At 41.0% G+C, this 21,217-nt stretch overlaps 1 protein-coding gene across 3 annotated transcripts in view; it reads left to right on the top strand.

The window, feature by feature from the left end:
* Ccdc192 (coiled-coil domain containing 192) overlaps positions 1–21,217 on the top strand; it is a 160,099-nt gene that overhangs the window by 86,599 nt on the left and 52,283 nt on the right. The window lies entirely within an intron of this gene.

The following is a 21,217-nucleotide window of genomic DNA, read 5'->3' as shown; positions in this document are numbered from 1 at the left end:
GTTACACTGTGGGGGAGGGACATACAAAGCAACAAAGAAATAATCTTATAAATGCGTTAGAAACACATGCATGAAAGAAACGAAAACATTAAAATACATATTTAAGGGTTCATTTTCCTAATATCACATTATCTGACCTTTTCCGCTTGACTCATACCTATACTAGATATTGCAAATAAGGGATACCATGGGACCTATGCTTCTTTGGGCCTGGCTTATTTCACTTATAATTTTTTCCAAACCTTTCCATTTCCTAACAAATGGGGAAATGTCATTCTTTCTGATGGAGGCATAGAATTCCATTGTGTATATATACCACATTTTCTTGATCCATTCATCTACTGAGGGGCATCTGGGTTGGTTCCATATCTTAGCTATGGTAAATAATGCTGCAATAAACATAGTTGTGCTGGTAGCTTTAGTGTGGTCTTGTTTGTAAACATTTGGGTAAATGCCCAAAAGTGGGATTGCTGGATCATAGGGGAGATCTATGTGAAGTCTTTTGAGGAACCTCCATACTGCTTTCCAAAGTGGTTGAACAAGTTTACTTTCCCACCAACAATGAAGTAAGGTTCCTTTCTGTCCACATCCCCTCCAGCATCTGTTGTTGTTAGAGTTCTTGATTTTTGCCGTTCTAACTGGAGTGAGGTGATATCTCAATGTTGTTTTGATTTGCATTTCTTTTATGGCTAGGGATGTTGAACATTTCTTCATGTGTCTATTGGCCATCCTTCTTTCTTCTTCAGAGAAGCTTCTCTTTAAGTCTTTCGCCCACTTATTTATTGGGCAGTTGTTTCTTTGAGGATTTGTTGTTGGGTGGTTTACTTTTTTGAGTTCCAAGTATATTTTAGATATGAGACCCTTGTCCGTTGTATGGCTAGTAAAGATCTTCTCCCAATCCGTGGGCTTTCTATTGATCTTGCTAGCTATGTCATTTGCCCTGCAGAAGCTCTGCAACCTTATGCAATCCCATTTGTCCAACCTTTCTTTGATTTGTTGTGCTTCCGGGTCTCTATTCAGAAAATTTCGGCCTGAGCCAAGGAGACCTAGGGTTTCTCCTATTCCATCCTGTAATGTTTTCAGAGTGTCTGCTTTGAGTTCAAGGTCTTTGATCCATTTGGAGTTGATTCTGGTGCAGGGTGATATATAAGGCATTTTTTAAACTTTTAAATTAATTTGTTAGTTAATTTCATGCCAGTTCTGGGGCTTGAACTCAGGGCCTGGGCCTGGGCACTGCCCTAGAACTTTTTTGCTCACAGCTGGCAGTGTAGCACTTGAGCCACAGCTCCACTTCCAGCATTTTTTGATTTAATTAATTTAATTAAGAGCCTCACAGACTACTGTCTGGTTTGGCTTTGAACCATGATCATCAGCTCTCAGCTTCCTGAGTATAGGTGTGAGCTACTGGTGTCCATTAGTAGTCTTTTTTGTTTTTTAGCTCCCAACTTTTCTTGGAAGGAACATAATTGCTAAAGTTGGATTGCCTTCAATTATTCCACTATCACAGGATAAATTTCACTTATTCTTTTCTAGATAAGGCTGATTTTCTTCTTCTCTATGTTTTTTCCACTTCTCATCACGAACCTGGTCTAGGAAGTGTTTCTGTGTCTCACAAATTCCACAGGACCCTCCACAGGCCCCCTTATTCTAGGGATCATCAAACAACCTCACAAGAGATGAAGTACAGAGAATCTTAGCTATTATTCAGCTTGAGAATAAACTCTCAGCTTCCTACTTCCCTGGGTTATTTCTATTTTTAGACTTCCCATGGCTTAGTCCCCATTTACCTCCCATCCTTTGACTCTCTAATTCCTGACCTCACTTCTTCAAACTTTTCTTCTTTTCTTTTTTCCTGGGGAAAAAAAAGAAGCCAGTCTGAATCTCATTTAAGAGCTCAGACCACAGCCAGCTTTCTGGTATTCAGATTCTATTACTGCTACTTTCTATGTGTGACTCTCGTACCTCAACTCTGCCAGTCCTGTGGTCAATCCTCTATGCTTTGATAAATTTACTCCCGGAGTAAATTTACTCCCGGGAGTGTCTGCCATATTGAATCCTGAGGCTGTTGTGAGTTGGTGCATGTAACAGGCTGAGAAGAGTATCTAACATATATTTAATGAGCACTGTGTAAATGTTAGCTATCCTTACTACTTCAGAGTTCATCCCAGAAAGAAAGCACAGTATCCATTACTTAAGTCAGAGTATCTCTAGTTGTAGCCAGGGACTAGTGGCTCATCTCTGTAATCTTACCTAGTCAGGTGAGATCAGAGGATCTAGATTCAAAACCAGCCTAGGCAGAAAAATCTGTAAGACTCTTATCGCCCATCAATCACCAAAAAAAAAGCCAGAAGTATAGGTGTAGGTCAAGTGGAAGAACACCAGCTTTGAATGAAAAAAACAAAGAGTATTCTGGTCTTGAGTTCATGCCATAGTACTGGCACAAAGAATATAACTGGTTATGTAAATTTTAATTTGGAAGATAGGACATATTAACAGAAATAGTTCATGTACCCTAAGATAAAGTTTTCCATGTAAACGTTAGGCATTTTTATATACACCATACGTTTAGTTGAAATTACTAAGTACTTATTACCTCGTTCTTCCCAGCTGTATAGCCAGGATTCCTACCTGTAGTTTCATGGTTCTCTACCCTCCACCTCACCCACAGCTCTCACAGGCTGGATGCTGATTGTACCTGCCACTCTGATGCAAGCAGTCTCAAGAAATCTGGCCAGTGTAGGTCCCCTCTGTTCACGGGAAGTTCTGGAAGGTAGCCTCAGGTGACCCAGAATGTAGAAAGAACTGACTTTCTGGGCTATGAGAATGATTTCATTGGCCTTGAGTGATACACACTTTGTTACCCACACATACCTAAATAGTATACTAGATCCATTCTCCAAGCCTTAGACTTCTATAGCTCAAAATCAAAACACTGTCAACTATGGAATTTATATATGACAAGTGGAAAGGAAACTAATGAATAATTTCTCAGTAATTTTCTGTTGGAGCCAATCCTGCTTCCTGGACTGACTCAAGATTGAGAGTTCAGGATTTTTCTAGGCTAAGAAAATTCTTCATGAAGAAGAACTTCTCCAAGATAGGACTCAGAAAAACAAATAAGGCCAATCAGTCTTGAGAGAAAACAAGATACCTCACATTTACTTGACTTGCTCTACTTGGCTACTTACTCAGATCCCTACAATGACAAAAGCAAAGGAAAAGAAAAGGGTGCGTTGCCTTTTCTGATAACACCCGCCAACTAACTATAAAGTAGTAGCTCATGGCTTGAAGTTGGCTTGCAAAATGAATGCCTCATGCAGTGTTTGAGATCGGTGCTCACTCCTAAAGGTTGTCATCTTTTTTCTTTCTTTTTTAATTGTGAAAATACCATACAGAGGGGTTACAATTACATGGTCAAGGTAATGAGTACATTTCTTATCAAAGCATTGTTGCCTCTTCCTTTGTTTCCCCTTACCATCCCTTCCCCTCTCCACCCTCCCACCCCCATATCCCCCACCCCCCACCAAAGTTGTAAAGTTCGTTTTTCGACATAATGACTTGTTCATCTTATTGTTGCAATGGGTCCACCTGTATCCCTATTTTAAATGATTTGTTTTTTCCCTTCTGTCATCTCTTTTCAAGTGATTTCACAATCACATTTAACTCCTTTATTTCTAGCCTATGTAGAGCCGCTAGGCACATCCCATAATAGTTGGAAAAGGGTATAAGGAAATTGTCCACTATCTATCTATCTATCTATCTATCTATCTATCTATCTATCTATCTATCTATCTATCTATCTTTATCTTCAGTGAAAATACAGAACACCATAGCAGATAAATTTTCAGCTGCTTTTGCAGCCAACAATCAAGAGGGCGTGGCCAGTCCAATGCACATTTCACAAACTATGAATCGGAAGTATGTGGTGCACAGAAAAGAATAGGTAGAAGGCTATCCAAGACTAGTTCTGATAGTCATCCTGGCTTCTGTGAATGGATTTGTCTTGAGTCTGTGTTGTAATCTCTTAAGTTTTTTCAGCAACAAATTCTTTTCTTGAAGTTGGCCTCTGTGTTTTAATAACTAAGAACATGAGGAGGGATTAGGAAAGTTTCCTAGCAATGCTATCAGACATGACTATTCACCCTCCTATCAACATGAAACGTTGTGTCTACTTCTTTTGGTCTTATATTCACCTCACAGTGGATCCAAGAACGTCCCCTACCATTTTGGAAATGTCTCTTCTATAATGTTCCGCTCCCTCCTTTCTAGTAGATCCTTTCTGTCAATATTTGAGCATGATTGCATAGTTCCAGTTAAGCAAAATAAATTGCTTCGATTCTTTGTGTCTATGTAACTATTGCTCTAACGCAGGGTTTACCAACTGGTGTGTCAGTGTACTACGTGTTCCAAGAATGGGTTCTAGATGTCCTTTGATATTTTAAGGATTGTAAATATTTATGGTTATAAAAAAAACTTAAACCAGTTTTACAACCACTCAAAACTTAACAGTTGAAATTACATTTGAATACTAGTTTTATAGTTCCCACTATAAACCCCGAAGGCAGTAATCATTATTTTGTGCTCAGAATGTGTCCATGTTACCCAGCCCCACACTCCAAACATGAGTGCCTCCTTGCCTTGTCTTTCCCTTCAATTATTTCTGTCAGTCTGACAGAGTCAAGGTTTGCCTTCACATTCTTTTGCCGATGAATGTGAAATAATTACTTGCTTTTGCATTTGGATTCATTCACTTTAGTTGTCCTTCAGCATGGAGCATATGCTTATTGTTGCCTTGTTCTATCATGGTAGGAAGGAGAGGAGGTGGGGTTTGGCTCAGGAGGAGAAGCACCTGCTCAGCTTTGTGAAACAGGATTCGCTGCAGCATTTGCTCGCAGGCGAGGCGGCAGCTTTAATCGGGAAGACGGGGCAGGGTCCCGAGGCTCACACGTTCATGGCAGGCATTTGGTAGTCTCCAAACCATGTTTTGGGGCCCCAAGTGTCTCAGCTAAACCCCCAACCTATTTCAGCTGAGTCCTCAGCCATCTTTGAAGGTCAACAACAGATTCTGCTTCTTCTCCTCATTGTGCTGTCTCCTTCTTGTGGGACAGAAAGGGAGATGCTGTGTCCACTCGCTGTGTGTGGCTGCTGCATTTCATATTTAACTCAGCAGTTTTGCTTTTTCCTTTAACGATCCTTAGTATCCTATTGCTTTTCTGAATGCTTAATCACAGTCAGCTGACTTCTGTGTGTTTGCAGGTGTTTTTATTCCCATTCTTTTCAAAAGTCTAAGTCTTTTGCCTGGGCCCAGGTGTTTATCTCCCACTGGAATATTCTCCTCATTTACCACAACAGGAAGTTTTAGCAATAGACTACCACTTATTGTAGGACTGTCTGTGGATCATAGGAATCCTACAGTCCCCTAAGCATGACTACTACCTACTGCTTGGGAGAGTCATGTATCCAAGACAGCCAAGATAGCCAGGAATGATTCCAACCACATCTCAGCACAGGAAAGCTACACATACTGTGGCATGCACCTCTAACTGTAATCCCAGCAAAGACAGGCAGTCTAAAGGAGGTAAATACAGCTCCCGTATACAACAGGGAGAGAAGACCTTACCACAAAAACAACTAGCAAGCCGGGCGCTGGTGGCTCACGCCTGTAATCCTAGCTACTCAGGAGGCTGAGATCTGAGGATCGCGGTTCAAAGCCAGCCCGGGCAGGAGAGACCATGAGACTCCTATCTCCAATAAACCACCAGAAAACCGGAAGTGGCGCTGTAGCTCAAGTGGTAGAGCGCTCGCCTTGAGCTGAAGAGCTGAGGGACAGCGCCCAGGCCCAGAGTTCAAGCCCCATGACCGACAAAAAAAAAAAAAAAAAACTAGCAAAATACAGAGATGAAGGTATGGCTCCTATTGTACAGTGCCAGCCTGGTAAATGGAAGGCCCTGAGTTCAAATCCTAGTACTGGTATTTGATCATTTACTTCTTCATCTACATGGTGCTGGGGTATAACTCCAGGGTTAGAGAGCTAGCTTAGAAAATACAAAGCCCTGTGTTCAATTCCTAGTACCAACTCCCCTCCCCAAATCACCAGTTTACTATGAACACTTTCTTAGGGCAATTTCAAAGACATTTCAAATAAACTGATCATTTTCAAGTCAGAGTTATATCTCCATGACAACAACACAAATAAAACCCCACCAAACACAAACTAACTCACCTAACTCACAGCTGTTATCATTTTACCTAATTACCTGAATACCACTGTAACGCAGACAGGTATGTAAGTTGAAAGCAAGTACATATCCTTAAAACTTTCTCACTTTTGTCTTCTTATCCAAACCATCACCAGATCTTTTTTGTATTAACTCCCAAGTATCTCTAAAATCCATCCTTTTATCTTCTGCCACCAAGACCATGATCTCATCATAATATGCCTAAATTACTGAATTCATATCCTTCCCAGCACCCTAATGTACCTGACTCCAATCTATTCTGGTTTACTCAGATCTGTTCACTGAAACCAGAGTGTATTCATGAGAGAAACTGAACCAATAATGTATGAATATGAATACAGGAGGGGGAGAGAGAGAGAGAGAGAGAGAGAGAGAGAGAGAGAGAGAGAGAGAGAGAGAGAGAGAGAGAGAGAGAGAGATATGCCAGGCGCCAGTGGCTCATGCATGTAATGCAAGCTACTCAAGAGGCTGAGATCTGAAGACTGAAGTTCAAAGCCAGCCCAGGCAGGAAAATCCATGAGATGCTTATCCCCAAAAAGCTGAAAGGTGGTTCTGGCTCAAGTGGTAGAGTGTTATTCTTGAGGAAAAGAAACTCAGGGACTGCACCCAGGCCATGAGTTCAAGCCCCAGGATCAGCAGGAGAGAGCGCGGGTGGATAGGAGCAGGCTTACATGACTGGAGAGGCTGGTAAATTGAAATGTGTAGATCTGTAGCGCTGTCTGATAAACTGGAAATTGAGTCAATGTTGTAGTTTTCTGTTCTAACTCCGTGAGATGGACCAGAATTGCTCCTTTAGGATGCTTCAGTCTTTGCTCTTATGGCTTTCAAATGCTTGCTTGGGGTCCACCCACATTATGGAGGGTAATACACTTCATTTAAAGTCAACTAATTGTAAATCCTAGGCATATCCACAAGTTCCTTTACATCAACACCTAGACTAGTATTTGGACAAACAACTGGCCACCATCGCTCAGCCATGTTGACACATAAAGTGAACCATCCAGGTAACAGCTCTATATGAGAATAGCAATGGTATCTGTTTCATGGGCTAGTGTGTATGGATGAGTTAATATGTATAAAACACCCCGAATGGCCTGGCACTGGTGACTCACACTTGTATTCCTAGCTGCTCATGAGGCTGGGATTCCAGGACTGTAGTTCATAGCCAATTTGGGCAGAAAAATCTCATGAAATCTTATCTCCAGCAAAAGTCCAGAAGCGAGGTGTGGCTCAAGAGATAAAGCCCCAGTCTTAAGCAAAAAAGTCAATTGAGAACCTAAGGCCCTGAGTTCAGGCTCCAATAGTGGCTTAAAAAAAAAAAAAAGAAGAGGGCTGGGAAGGTGGCCCAGTGGTAGAGTGCTTGCCTTGCATTCATGAGTTCGGTTCCTCAGCACCACACAAGCAGAAAAAGCCAGAAGTGGTGCAATGACTCAAGTGGTAGAGCGCTAGCCTTGAGCTGGAGAGCTGAGGGACATCATTCAGACCCAGAGTTCAAGCCCCATGACCGACAAAAAAAAAAAAAGAAGAAGAAAGAAAACACCCAAAATAATGCCTAGTACACTAGTACATAGCATCCATTGAGCGAATTATTAATAATTAACAATTATTAATAATGTGGTTATATCAACCACCTGCACAACTTATTTTAATAATCTCTGATTTTTTTTTTTTTTTTTTTTTTTTGTCGGTCGTGGGGCTTGAACTCTGGGCCTGGGAGCTGTCCCTCAGCTCTTCAGCTCAAGGCGAGCGCTCTACCGCTTGAGCTACAGCGCCACTTCCACTTTTCTGGTGGTTTATTGGAGATAGGAGTCTCACGGTCTTTCCTGCCCGGGCTGGCTTTGAACCGGGATCCTCAGATCTCAGCCTGAGTAGCTAGGATTACAGGCGTGAGCCACCAGCGCCCGGCTTAATCTCTGATTTTTACCAAGGCTTTTGTCTGTCTTTGCAGGCTCTCTCTCTTCACTAAGGGTGGCTGTTTTCTCCCTGACCCCTGAAAGGATCATTTCCCCATTCATCACAAGCCTTTACATACATTGTTCCCTTTGCCTTAATGTGACTTGCTACTTCTTTTCAGATCTAATGAATGTCTCTTACCCTTCGGGTGTCTGTCACTGGAAAAGCCTTTTCTAGTATACTGAATAAGATAAAATCTCCGATGATAAACCCTCAGCATTCTACAATTCATTTCTTTAAATGACTTGTGAAAGTCAGCAACTGTGTGTGTGTGTGTGTGTAATTGCTTTAAGTCTGCTTCCATAACAAGACTCTAAATGCCATGCTGGGACTATGGTCACCTTACTCATCTCCATATTCTCTGGGTTGATAGGTATATAAACTTATTGGTGACACATAAATGAATGTCTGCATGAAGCACCTGTCACCTTGTAGAGCCAACTTACAGGGGAAACTGAGAACAAGAGCGTCCTGGTCACCCTGGAGGCACAGTGGCTTCTCCCCAGATAGAAAAATAGAAGAGACAGCGTCTAGTCTGTGGTTTGCAATGTATTCAGATTCCAATTCCCTTATTCCATTTCTCCGGAATGTTCTTCCATGTTTCCCATCTCTTTGTTCCCATGGCTTATTTAACGTCCTCTCTTACTAATAGTTCCAAGGTATGAATTCTGTGTCATTGCAGAGTCTGCTCCTTTCTAGGATTCGTTGCTGTCCATGGGAACGCCCAGTCCCGGTTCCAGCATCTTACTTACCTCCTGCACCCTTCCTTTTGCTTTGCTATGCTTTATCTTTTCTTTATTTAGCTGGCTTCTAGTTTAGAGCCTGACATATAGTTCGTGCTCAGTAAATATTGGTTGGATTGAAGTAATCTATTATGAATCTCAGAAAAGACAATTCTTTCTTATGATCTCTATTCTTTCAAAGTTTTATCAGCTTGATATAGTGTCAGCAGGTGAAAAATATATATACATATATGTACATGCACATATATTAGGCTACAAGTTTTCTAGCAAGTTTTCAGTTGAAAAATTAAGATACCTTCTTTTAAATGTTATGATAGCAGAATACTTTCAAATCTCATAAGATTTTCTCCCTATGACAGACAAACTAAGGCTACTTAAGATACTTGACATATTTTATGCCACAAAATATGCATATATGTATGTGTAAACATATAAAGCTATTAATAAGATGCATTGTATTCATAAACTGGTTTGTTAAGTGGCAACTTCTCTTTTACAAATACTTAAGGATAATAATTTTAAAAAGACTTCTAAAGCATTTAAGGAGCATTGACTAATTTAAAAAATCTTGAGTTACTTTTAAAGTAAGAAAAATAACTATAGCTTTAGTTCTTAAAGAGGGAGGGCTTTCCTAAAGTATTCTTCATATTTTCTCTGTGACCCATGTCACTTGAAACATTTAGCTGATTTTTACCAAGGCTTTTGTCTGTCTTTGCAGGCTCTCTCTCTTCACTAAGGGTGGCTGTTTTCTCCCTGTCCCCTGAAAGGATCATTTCCCCATTCATCGCAAGCCTTTACATACATTGTTCCCTTCACCTTAATGTGACTTGCTACTTGTTTTCAGAGCCAGTGGCTCACCCCTATAATCCTAGCTACTCAGGAGGCTAAGTTCTGAGGATCGTGGTTCAAAGCCAGCCTGGGCAAGAAATTCCATGGGACTCTTATCTCCAATAAACCATTAGAAAACCAGAAATGGAGCTGTGGCTCAAGTGGCAGAGCACTTGCCTTGAGCTGAAGAGTGCAGGGACAGTGCCCAAGCCCAGAGTTCAAGCCCCATGACCCACCCCAAAAAAATTAGTAGCATGTATTTAATAGCATGAGTTTATTTACCCATACATGAACTTTAAGATGATTTTAAAGATACCATTTGATCCCAGCACTGGTGGTTCATGCCTGCAATCCTAGCAACTCAAGGGACTGAAATTTGACAATCATAGTTAGATGTCAATGCAAGTTTCCAAGACTCCATCTCCAATCAACCAGTTGGGCTGGTGGTGTTCATGATACAGTGCCAGTCACAAGCAATCAAGCAGAGCTAGAGCAAAGGCCTTGACTTTCAAACCCCTAAAGCAGAAAAAATAATAACAATTGCCTTTGGCATCAGGAAGCAAAAATCAAGGCATTTGCCTTGATTTTGATGTAGAAGGAGATAGAGAGAGGACTTAGAATTTCCCTGCTAGATCTCTTTGAAGCTTATAAAGCTTTTGCTCAGCCAGGGAAACAAACAATAGAATAGACAATCAACAGAATAAGGGGAAATAGTTGCAAACTGCTCATTGGATGGGGGATTAATATCCAGAAAACACAGAGAGTTAAAAAAAAAGTTTCTAAAGCAGAAAAGCAAATTATCATATTACCAATGAGACTAATAATTGGAATAGACACTTCTCAAAAAAAAGATATACAAATGGGCAGCAAATATAAGGAAAGAAAGTGCTGAAAATCATTAGTCATCAGGGAAATGAAAATCAAGTCATATTGGGTATCCTCACACCTCATTTACAGTGGCTATAATTTTTTTAAGGCGCATGCTGGCAATGACTGGAGAGAGGGGAAACTCTCATGTGACTGGTGCATCATTACTCAAGCCACTTTTCCAGCCCCCAAAGGAGAACTCTTAAGACACTATTGGTACAAATGTAAATTAGCATAGACCAACAATGTCTGTATAATTATAACTATAATTAAATGATAATTAAAGGATATAGTTCATGTAAAAAGGAATATATTACTATATATATAGTAATAAGTGTACTACCATGATCACTATTTCAAGAAATGTCTCCCACATTATACAAGAGTCAGAACCAACTCAACTGCCCATTAATAAGTGATTGGGCAAACAAAATGGGATCTAAATGTGGAATAGTATTCAGCTTTAAAAAGGAAAAAAATTATGGTTTTCCCACATTTTTATAAATATCAGTTGTCCAAGGAGATTTCATCTGGACATGTCCATATGCAATGCAATGTGCACTGTTCAGAATTCCCCATTTGCAGAACTTTCATCCCTCCACCTCTTTCCCTAACCCAATTTCATTGGTTCATTGTTCCATTTTCACTTGGATGTAAAATGTGTTGACCATAGTCCCCTCCTTTGCTCTCTCCTTCCCCTCTCCCCTTCTCACCAGTGTCTCCACCCACACAAGATCTGTTTACATGAAAAAGAATGGAAATTCTAACACAAGCTACTATATCAATAAACCTTGAAGTCATTATGCCAAGTGAAATAAGTAGATTACAAAAGGGACACATACTGTTTGACTCCACTCACATACCCTATTTAGAATAATCAGTGCATAGCAACCTGAAAGAGGACTTGTAATTGCTAGGAGCTTAAAGAAGGAGGAAATGGTTGTTGTTATTTAATGGGCATAGAGTGTTAGTTTTGCAAGACTGAAAGAGCCATGGGAATTGGCACAATCATGTGCCCATATGTTACTGGATTATACACTTAGAATAAATAGTAAAGATTATAAATTTTTCTGTTATGCTTTCCAGTTGAAAAGTCAAGTGCATTTGTGACCCAGAGTAATTGACCGTGTCACTTTAGATAAGACTATAGAACTGAATCAGAGGAAATAGAAGTCAGTTTCAACTTTGACTCGTGATAGTTGAGCACATATACGAAACCTATTATTCATCTATTCATTTCTTAGACAGCCAAATATTTGTTGTGTATCTTGCTAGTTTTTAGTTTCACAGAAGTCTGGCCATATGGCTCTGAGTCAACTTAATTCTACCTACGGGTATTAGATACTCTCCTGGTTATCCCAGGGATATAATTTGGAGCACCAGAGATTTCCATGGGTGGTCTTTGGTCAAGCTAATGTTGATCCCTCTATTACAATAATAACTTGGAAGATCAAGTAAGAACTAATTAAATATGGCCTCTGTGGGTTTTCTGGGTCAGGACCAAAACAAGTAACTATTTGTTACTGGGAAATCTTCCATGCTGAAGAACTGATGAAGTGATTAGCCCTACATCTTACAAGCTCACACTCGAGGGAATTGTGACAGAGCAAGTCACCTGCAAGAGATGAAGCCTGCTCTCCTCAGCTAACACTACAGGTTCCCTCCCCTACCTGCTGCGCAGGCGCGCTCTCCTCAGCCAACACTACAGGTTCCCTTCCCTACCTGCTGCGCATGCGCGTCTGAGTCGAGGGTGTGTTGTTGGGAGTCAAGGGCTTGCAATTCACCTCTAGATCCCTACTTGGAAGTTCAGATTCATGTAGCATCCTTGCAGTGCTAGATTTGTAATAAAATTAGAGATATTAGATACTACTTTCTAGAGCATAAGTTAATAGGATTATAGAGAGCTAGGAGTTCTAGAAACCCAGGGAATAATCTACACCTAATGACTTGGTTTTAATAAGGGAGTATGTTTAGACTTGTTAAAATATGCAGCTTGAAACTTGCTAATATTTCCCAAGCAAGTTCACAGCACCAGCACCTTCCATTCAATGCCTATTGACACTCTATCCTCAAGTGCCAAGAGCTGCTTTTATCAGGTCGTACTTTACACCCCAGTTCAAATAAAACACCAGATTCTGGAAGTGCTTTTGTTTTAAGCACCATTTTAATTGTGCATGTGTGTATTGTGTGTGTGTATGTGCATGGGCACGTGCGCATACGTACGTATGTGTGTGTGTGTGTGTGTGTGTGTGTGTGCATCTGTAGTGGGACTTACACTCAGAGCCTTCTGCTTTCACTTGGCTTGTTTACTCAAGACTGGTGCCCTGCCTTTTGAGACACACCTCCACTTCTGGCTTTTTGCTGGTTAATTGGAGATTAGAATCTCACAGATGTTTTTTTCTGCCTGGGCTTCAACCCCCAATCCTTAGGTCTCAGCCTCCTGAGTAGCTAGGATTACAAGCCTGAGCCACCAACACAATGAAACATCATTTTAATTTATCTAAATATTGCTTTCTTCCCACTGAAGAATGTCGCATCATGACCTAGGCAAGAAAACATCTCTAAATGGGGCAGAAAAAAATACACCAAAAACCAAAACAAATAAAAAGAAGAAAGGCAAAAAACCAGACTACAGTCAGCTGGAATGTTGAGTAAAGTCAGCCGCAGTAGCTGCTTACTCTCCAGTCCTTTTCTCAGGCATTCAACTACTGCCCACAGCAGAACTCGCACATTTTAGTCAAGACATCTTCAGGAGTGGCTAGCCGCTCCTATTTCTTCCACTGCATGCTTTTGGTGTGTTTGTTGTTTTGGTGGTACTTTTGTGTCGTGGTTTTTTAAGGAAGAGTCACACTATATGGCACAGAGTGGCCTTGAATTTCCAGACTTAACTGACCCCTTCTCCCCAGACCTTGACAGAGTTGGTGCTGCCACTGTGCCCAACCTCCTCCTCCCCCGAAGAAGGTTTAGAGTGGAAGGAGCTTTGCGTCAATGCAGCTTGCAATGAGCGAATGGGAGGTGTTTAGTTTTCTTAAGGAAAAGTTTAAGCTTGAGAGTCTCGACATGTATGCCTGTTTCCAGGCATCTATCAGGTAAAACAACCGAAAAGTTAGATTGACAAATTGCTCATTTAATTGTAGTTCTGTAGTATTCAACTTAATAACTATATATACACAAATGACCACACAACTCACTAGAAATGACTATAAAGCCATGTACTTGCGTGCTTGCATGCTTCATCCCCAAAGATCAATTACTACCTCTAGTTCTACTTACAAAAAAAAAAAAATATCAGCACTGCGAACTAATATCATGGTACTCAGCAATTTTTCAAAACACTTATACTTAAAAGTCTCAGGGAAGATGGGCGCTGGTGGCTCATGCCTATAATCCTAGCTACTAGAGAGGCTAACATCTGAGGATCTTGGTTCAAAGCCAGCCTGGGCGGGAAAGTTTATGGGACTCTTATTTCCAACAAACCACTAGAAAACTGGAAGTAGCGCTATAGCTCAAGTGGTAGAGCATTCGCCTTTAGCTGAAGAACTGAGGGAGAGCACTCAGGCCCAGAGTTCAAGCCTCACAACCAACAACAACAACAAAAAGTCTCAGGCACTTTCCTGCCCAGGTAGCTTCAAACTACAGTCCTCAGATCTTAGCCTCCTGAATCGTTAGGATTACAGGCATGGGCCACCAGCTCCCAGCCTAGCAAATGTGGTTTCAAATGAGCTCAGGTCAATTTCGTTTTAAACCTAAACATTTCTGCTGTGAAGGTGTTCACCTCTGCATTAAGAAAGCAGATTACACCTCTGCATTAAGAAAGCAGATTACACCTCTGCATTAAGAAAGCCTAGCCTGAGAGCCTAATCCACCCCACATTGCTGCTTTCTCCAATTTCTTTTTCCATGCCCTCCAAAGTTATTTCCTGCTGTCTGGGCATCATTTCTCCTCCTCTGATCATTTCCATTAATCATTGTGGAGTGGTTTTAAGGTTACTAAGATATTGTGCGAACCCTCCTGTTATTTCTCTGCTTTGGGGACAGAGTAGCGTTTGAGAAGAAGAAAATATATTAGGAATATTAATCAAATTAGATTATGTTTACCTCCCCAATACCTCTCTCAAAAAAAAACCCTAAAGATAATTTACACACCTTAGTGCTTAGGATCTCAATGTTTTAGTCTTTGAACACGTGCTTTTGCCTTGTAATTCAAGATCAATTACAGATTGGCAATCATTGGTGACTTTATTCTAGAAGGAAGCCTTAGTCAAGGTCAAAAGGAGTAACTGTTAAAAAAGCTTTGCCTTATTTTGGTACTCATGGTAGAGAAACTGAGCCTCATTTCACATAGCTGATAAGGGATTTTTTTTTAACCATTGTATAGTCCATCCTCTCCTTTTTCTGCTTTTTTCCACCCATGTCCCTTCTAATGGCTGCTGCTAATGATGCCCACACCTGCAGAGGTGGAGCTGAGAAACAGAAATTGCTTCCCATGCAGCTTTGGCCCTTCGGGATTTCTCGTTCTTGCGTGCTCTCCCTCTCCCTCCCCCCAGGAGATCTGGACTGGAAAACAGCTTCCTCCCTGTCTCTGTGAGGTGTGACAATGCACATCTCTCTGCTCTCAGGGTGTGATCAGAGATTATACAGCCAACAAATAGACTTGGCTTTAGCAAATGCTGCCTGTATTTTCTTTTTGCATGAATTCCTTTGAAGACTTTGGTTTGTTCTTTGCTAGGATCAACTAGGAATATACAAACTTATTTATTGCTTTCTCCTTCCTTCCTTCCCTCTCTCCCTCCCTCCCTCCCTCCCTTCACCTTCCCTCCTTCTTTCCCTTCCTCCCTCCCTCTCTCCCTCCCTTCCATCCTTTCTTCATGAAAACTGTCTACCCAATAAAGACTTGCTGGGTAAAATAGATAAGACTGTGTTTCACAAAGAAAAGGACATGCAAGCAGAATCCCTCCCTTTTATCTCAGAAATATTATTATAGCTTGTGTTTTCAAGGATTTTCCTCCATAGTCCTTGGCGCTATTGATTTGGAGCCCAGTGAAGGCAGAATATGGTGTTTGTGGAGCATATGGCACTGAGGACTTTCATCACATCATGGTAGACAGGAAGTAGGGAAAAGGGACAGGAGGAAGACTGAACAGGATCTCACCCAAGAATCCACCCTCAGTTACCTGCTTCCTTTCATTAGGACTTACTTCTTAAATCCTAAATGAAAAATGAAGCAACTTCTTATTGCATTTGGTAAGGTCACAGTCAGAAATTAGTTGGAGCTGAAGCCCAAAATGCATACATAGGCTTTTTGAGGAGACACTTCATATAATAGAATCTGAAAATGCAATTAATAATACTCACACTTCATTGTGTTGCTAAAAAATGAAAAGAGCTAGTGCATTTGAAGCTCTCGGTGCTATTTCTAGCACAGTGGAAGTGGTCAATATGCATTAAGGTCTTTCTAGAAAGTTCCAAGTAATGATTTGTGTAGAACATAAAAAGAGGAGGAGATTAAAGTACCATCTTTAGGGGAAAACCTTCCGTTTTTAGGATATTTTACTATGGGAACTCACTCCAATGTAATGCTGTCTATTTTGTATTTCTTTTTAATTTTTCTTAAACATACAGATATCATGAAAATGAGTATATCTAATGGCAAACTCAACTTCTATCTCTAAGAATTGAGGTGTGGTCTCCACTATAGTGAGTTAAATTTCCTCATTATTGAGATTTCCTTTTCTTTTTGTGAAAATCCAAAACCTCTTGAGTTGGGGAATAATTAAGATGCATTTTTATGGCACTTTGTTACCTTAAAATCAAATGAGTGGATACTCAGCAGAGAATTACTGCAAAGAAATAAAACATGCCAGTTCTAATTTCCAAGATCTGGAAGACAGGAAGCACCTATTCTCTTGTATAATTCCTGGTCGTGAGAATGTGATCAGGGGTCCTCTGGAGACAAGCGAGTGTATCTTAGTAATGGAAGTGTGCTGTCAAGTGATGGACAGATTCAAGCAAATGTTAAGTGATGGACAGAGTCAAGCAAAGTGGGGAGAAGGCTGTTTTCTGGCAGACACAAGTCAGTGTTGCCATGGCAGCATGAGTTACAGACTTAGAGTGCTCCTCCGCTCATAACATGCAGGCAGCCCTCCCTGGGGCCACTCGGGCATCAGACTAGCTCTGGATGGACACGGAATCAGGACCAAACATTTAGGTTTTGTCTACACATACCAAGTAAGGAAGAGGTCCGTGCAATCATACAGAAAACATTTTTTTAAAGAAGAAAAAGAAAAGTCTTACTTTCAAGAAAATGCAGATTTTATTTTCTGTAAAGTAACATAAAGAAATATTTAGAAAAGCTGCTATGAGCCAGGTGCTGATGGCTCACACCTGTAACCAGCTACTAAATAGGCCAACATCTGGAGGACTGGGACTTCAAATCACTCCAGGAAAGAAAACTTTTGAGACTCCATCTCTAAAATACCTGCCAAAATGCCAGCTTGAAGGCATGATGGAAGTGTAGAATTCCAGCTAAACAAGGAAGCCAAACAGATATGATGCTTTGAGTTCAAACCCAGGTATTGACAAAAGAGGGAGAGGAGAGAAAGTGAAAGAGAGAAAGAGAGAGAGGAAAAAGAAAAGACACTACAGTGTTTTAATGAAGTGTTAAAGGTTTTCCTTATGTGATCATTATCCTTCTGTGATCTTCATGTGATAGTCAAGGAATAACAACCAAAACAGAAGGATATAACTAGACTGCAAACACTGCCCTGGGTCCCACCATTTCTATCATGTCGTTTGATTCCCCACACAGCCTTATGAAATGGGATCGAAAGCTTGGCGATGTCAGGTGCCTGTCCTAATTTGTCATGGCCAGTAAGTGAGAAAGCCCAGCTTCATAATCCAAGGCCATGATTCAAAGTGTATGGAAATAGCTGTAAATTTTAAACAGTGCTAGCAACTGTGTGTTGAAACTCTTCTAAAAATAGCGACCTGGTTATTGCTAATCCTCATAGACTTGGTATAATACAAGCCAGCCCAGCAATATGATACTGATAAATACTGCTTTTTCAAAACAAGGTACAGATATGTGATTTCCTTCCTCCTCTGTAGGAGAAACAGGGGCAAAAAAGAAAGGTTACAGGAATTTGCCTCCAAGCCATCAAGGTTTCCTAGGCTTCTAGTTGTCACCAAAGAGAATCCCTTGTTACTAAGGAGACCATACAGACTCCATTAAATTCAAGTACAACACTTGGGTTGCCTGGCTAGGAAAGGCCAAAAACGCAAAGGAAAATATTATCACTGCTGAAATCATTTGATGTCTATGACTAATGAGAAAACATGTTGGCAAATTGAATTGTTCAAAGTACCCTAAGGGCTTGGTTAATGTTATGAATTAATAGCATACAGCAGTTTTGTCTGGAGAAAAGGAAAGGAAAGGCATAGATGTTAAACTATTTTTTTTAAGTATCTGCATATTTGAAAGGTCCCACAAGAACCTTGGGCAATCTAGGTCTCTCATCTAATTTTTAATTTAAATTTAATTTCCCCTTCCCTCTCCCTCATAGCTAAATAATGAAGGTTGTGCATTTCGATTCACGTAATTCTTGAATTCTAAGCTGTCTTATCCAACTTCTCAAAAGTCCGAGAAGTATCATTGAAGTGTTCCTGACAGTGTGCCAGCCCTATAGGTCTTTAGGGCCAGGCCTTTGTGACAAGTGTTGTGCCCTTCACGGAGCCCAAAGGAAGGCAGGAGTGGAAAGGATGGGAGGGAGCCAAACGCCTCATCCCTCCTGACCCAGGTCCCAGAGGTTAGCCGAGGCCTGCTTGAAGATGTTCATCCAGGCTCTGCTTGACAGTCCCCAGTGGCCCGTCTTCACCAGGATTCTTCTCTTGTCATGGATGGATATGGCTGTAATTTTGGCAGGGGGGTACTTGCTTGCATTATGATGAAGCCTGAATCTTCATGTTTTCTGTCTAGTTCTTCTATCTAGTTCTATCTAGAATAACACTGTTTGACTCAACTTGCTCTTCTCTTGAATAGTCAGTCCCTTAGAAACCTGAAGTCAGCAGTACCTCAGCACTGACAGTACCCAGGGGACTCTCACTCCCAAACTAAATACTTTCAATTTCTGCCTCAGGTTTGAAGAGCAGCATACAATAAGAAAAAGCAGAAGGTACAATTACTATAAGAGAAAGACAAAAATTGGTAGTCTAAAAATTAGATCTTTTAAAAATGAAGTATCATGTTTCTTCTCTGACAAGTTGAGGGGCTGCAGCTGTAGAGCTTAATGCTGAACACCTGTTCGCATCTATGACTCTCCCTCAGGGCAGTCTTTAGCACCAAAGCTAACAAAATAAATGAGGAGGAGGAGAAGGAGGAGGAGAAGGAGGGAAGGAAGGAAGGAAGGAAGGAAGGAAGGAAGGAAGGAAGGAAGGAAGGAAGGAAGGAAGGAAGGAAGGAAGAAAGCGGGAGGGAGGAAGGGAAGGAGGGAGGGAGAGAGAAGTTGAAAGTCTTAAAAGATTTTTGAGAAGTACTGTGTCTGTACTCTGTGTTCCTACATCCTATCTGTCAAATCATCCTGTAAAAATGGAAATGTAGACACTTCCTTAACTATGTCACCCACAGTAGCTTGTAGTAACAAGCCTGTTAATCCTCACCAAATTGCATTATTTTTTTCTTTTCTTTATTTACTATCAAAGTCTGCTGTGAGAAGAGTTCTAGAGAAACACTTGCATGTGACTGGTTGTGACATGATTTGAGAATGTGAATATTAAGAATTAAGGGAGTGGCAATATTAGGAAACAAAGCTTCAATTCTTTCTCTTCCCAAGATCTTATTATGAAAACATCTGAGCCTATAGACATGTTGACATAATTTTATAGTGAATAGCAGTAACTCAAGCCAACTATGAACAGTTTATGATTTTCAACATATCTCACATCTATTTGGCTCTCTACACATCTGTTGACCCATTATTGTTCAATACATCTCAGTGCCACTTGCCTGTGTCACTAGAGCTAATCCACAACACTCCAACATGCATATCACTATTAGTTCTTTCTTGAGTCTCTAAATTCCTTCTTGCCACACATTTATGTATTTTTTCCCTGTCGCTATCTACTCCAAAGTTCTAAGAGGAAAAAGGCAAGTCTAAGAATCTGAGTTTGAAATAATCTTGAAATAGCACGGGGCAAGCCCCTGGTATGGCTCAAGGTGCAGATTAGCATGACAAGTCCATCGTTTGCTATGAAACACACAGCGAGCAAATGCCCAGACGTATTTCCTGATCATCTCATTGAGCTCATCTACATGGCAAGCCAGATTATGAAGAGGGTTTTAGTGAGTTGAGACTCAGAGGAAGGGAAACGGTGTTCGCGTCTAGAGGCTTCTCAGCCCTGAAGCTTCATGGGTCGGCCTGCTCAGTGCCTGACACCAGTGGATGCTTCAAGGCAGGAATGGCAGGAACGCTAACCACCACCCTAGGAGACCTGCAGCAAAGACCAGGTGCACCTGAACTGTGGCCCAGAGCACTTCTCTGCCCTCCTGTCCCTAGGAAGAAACTCCTTGAAACCTGTCCCTTTGAGTAACACACTATTTTCACTCATCAATTAAGGTTAAACAATAGCTGTCTTATGTTGGGTCTGGAAGACAAATCTTCCCCCCACCTCTCTTCCATGTGGGGATTAAAGTCAGTTTCTCTCATGCTAGGAAAGTGCTCTAACGTTGAGGTATAACCTATTTTTAGAATTAGAGGCTTCTTGTCAGTCTAATCCTATCTGTGATAAATTGATTTCACTGGCTTTCCTCTCAAAGAACAAAGCCATTTCCTACCACCCAAGTGTGCTCCCTTCGGGGGAAGAGTAGACTACTTCCTACTGAAGCAAAAATGATCCCTTTCCCTGCTAAGATTTACGTCTGTCAGGCAATGTTAATGCTTCGTTTTCTGGGCTTCCTAATTGCAAGCCACAAAGACTTGGCAAGGTGAGCTCTCCAGAGGGGAGGCGGCTACCCAAGAGCAACACAAGGGCACAAAAGCAGTGCTTGTCATTGTCATTGCAGACGAATCCACTTTTGACAAATGGCATCCACTTTGAAATCCATGAAGGGATCATCTAGTCAAAAAAGGCTCAGGGTGAACTCTCTGATTATGTAACAACTTCCTCCAACCATGCAGACTTAGAAATCAGACCGTTTTCATAGGAAGTTTTTCCTGTCCTCTGCTGCTTATAAAATCATTCTTATCTTGGACTATAATAAATATCTATAAGCATCTTCACTACCCATCAGTGCCTAGGTGACACTTGTATGCATTCGCACACACTGGAAAGTCAACTTCTCAAGTCGTCTTCATGATAAACAACCAATCCGCAGGGCTCAGATCCACATTCAAAATCCTTCTGGAGGTAAAAGATCCTGCGATGCAGACAGTGGGCTTTTATGGCCAATTCTCTGACAGAGAATGCACATGCACTCTGAGTCCCAGACCTCAAACCGCACTCAGTCTAGATAAAGGGAGCTTTTGATCAAAGCGGGGCATCACAGGCAATGTTTGTCCAGACATCATTAATTCTCCTGATTCCTATTCCTTTG

Source organism: Dipodomys merriami, unplaced genomic scaffold, assembly GCF_024711535.1.
Source record: "Dipodomys merriami isolate MVZ:Mamm:240054 unplaced genomic scaffold, mDipMer1.0.p SCAF_24, whole genome shotgun sequence".
In the NCBI taxonomy this organism is placed as follows: domain Eukaryota; kingdom Metazoa; phylum Chordata; class Mammalia; order Rodentia; family Heteromyidae; genus Dipodomys; species Dipodomys merriami.
Note: the sequence above shows the minus strand (reverse complement) of the source record. Positions and strands in the feature narration are given on the sequence as shown.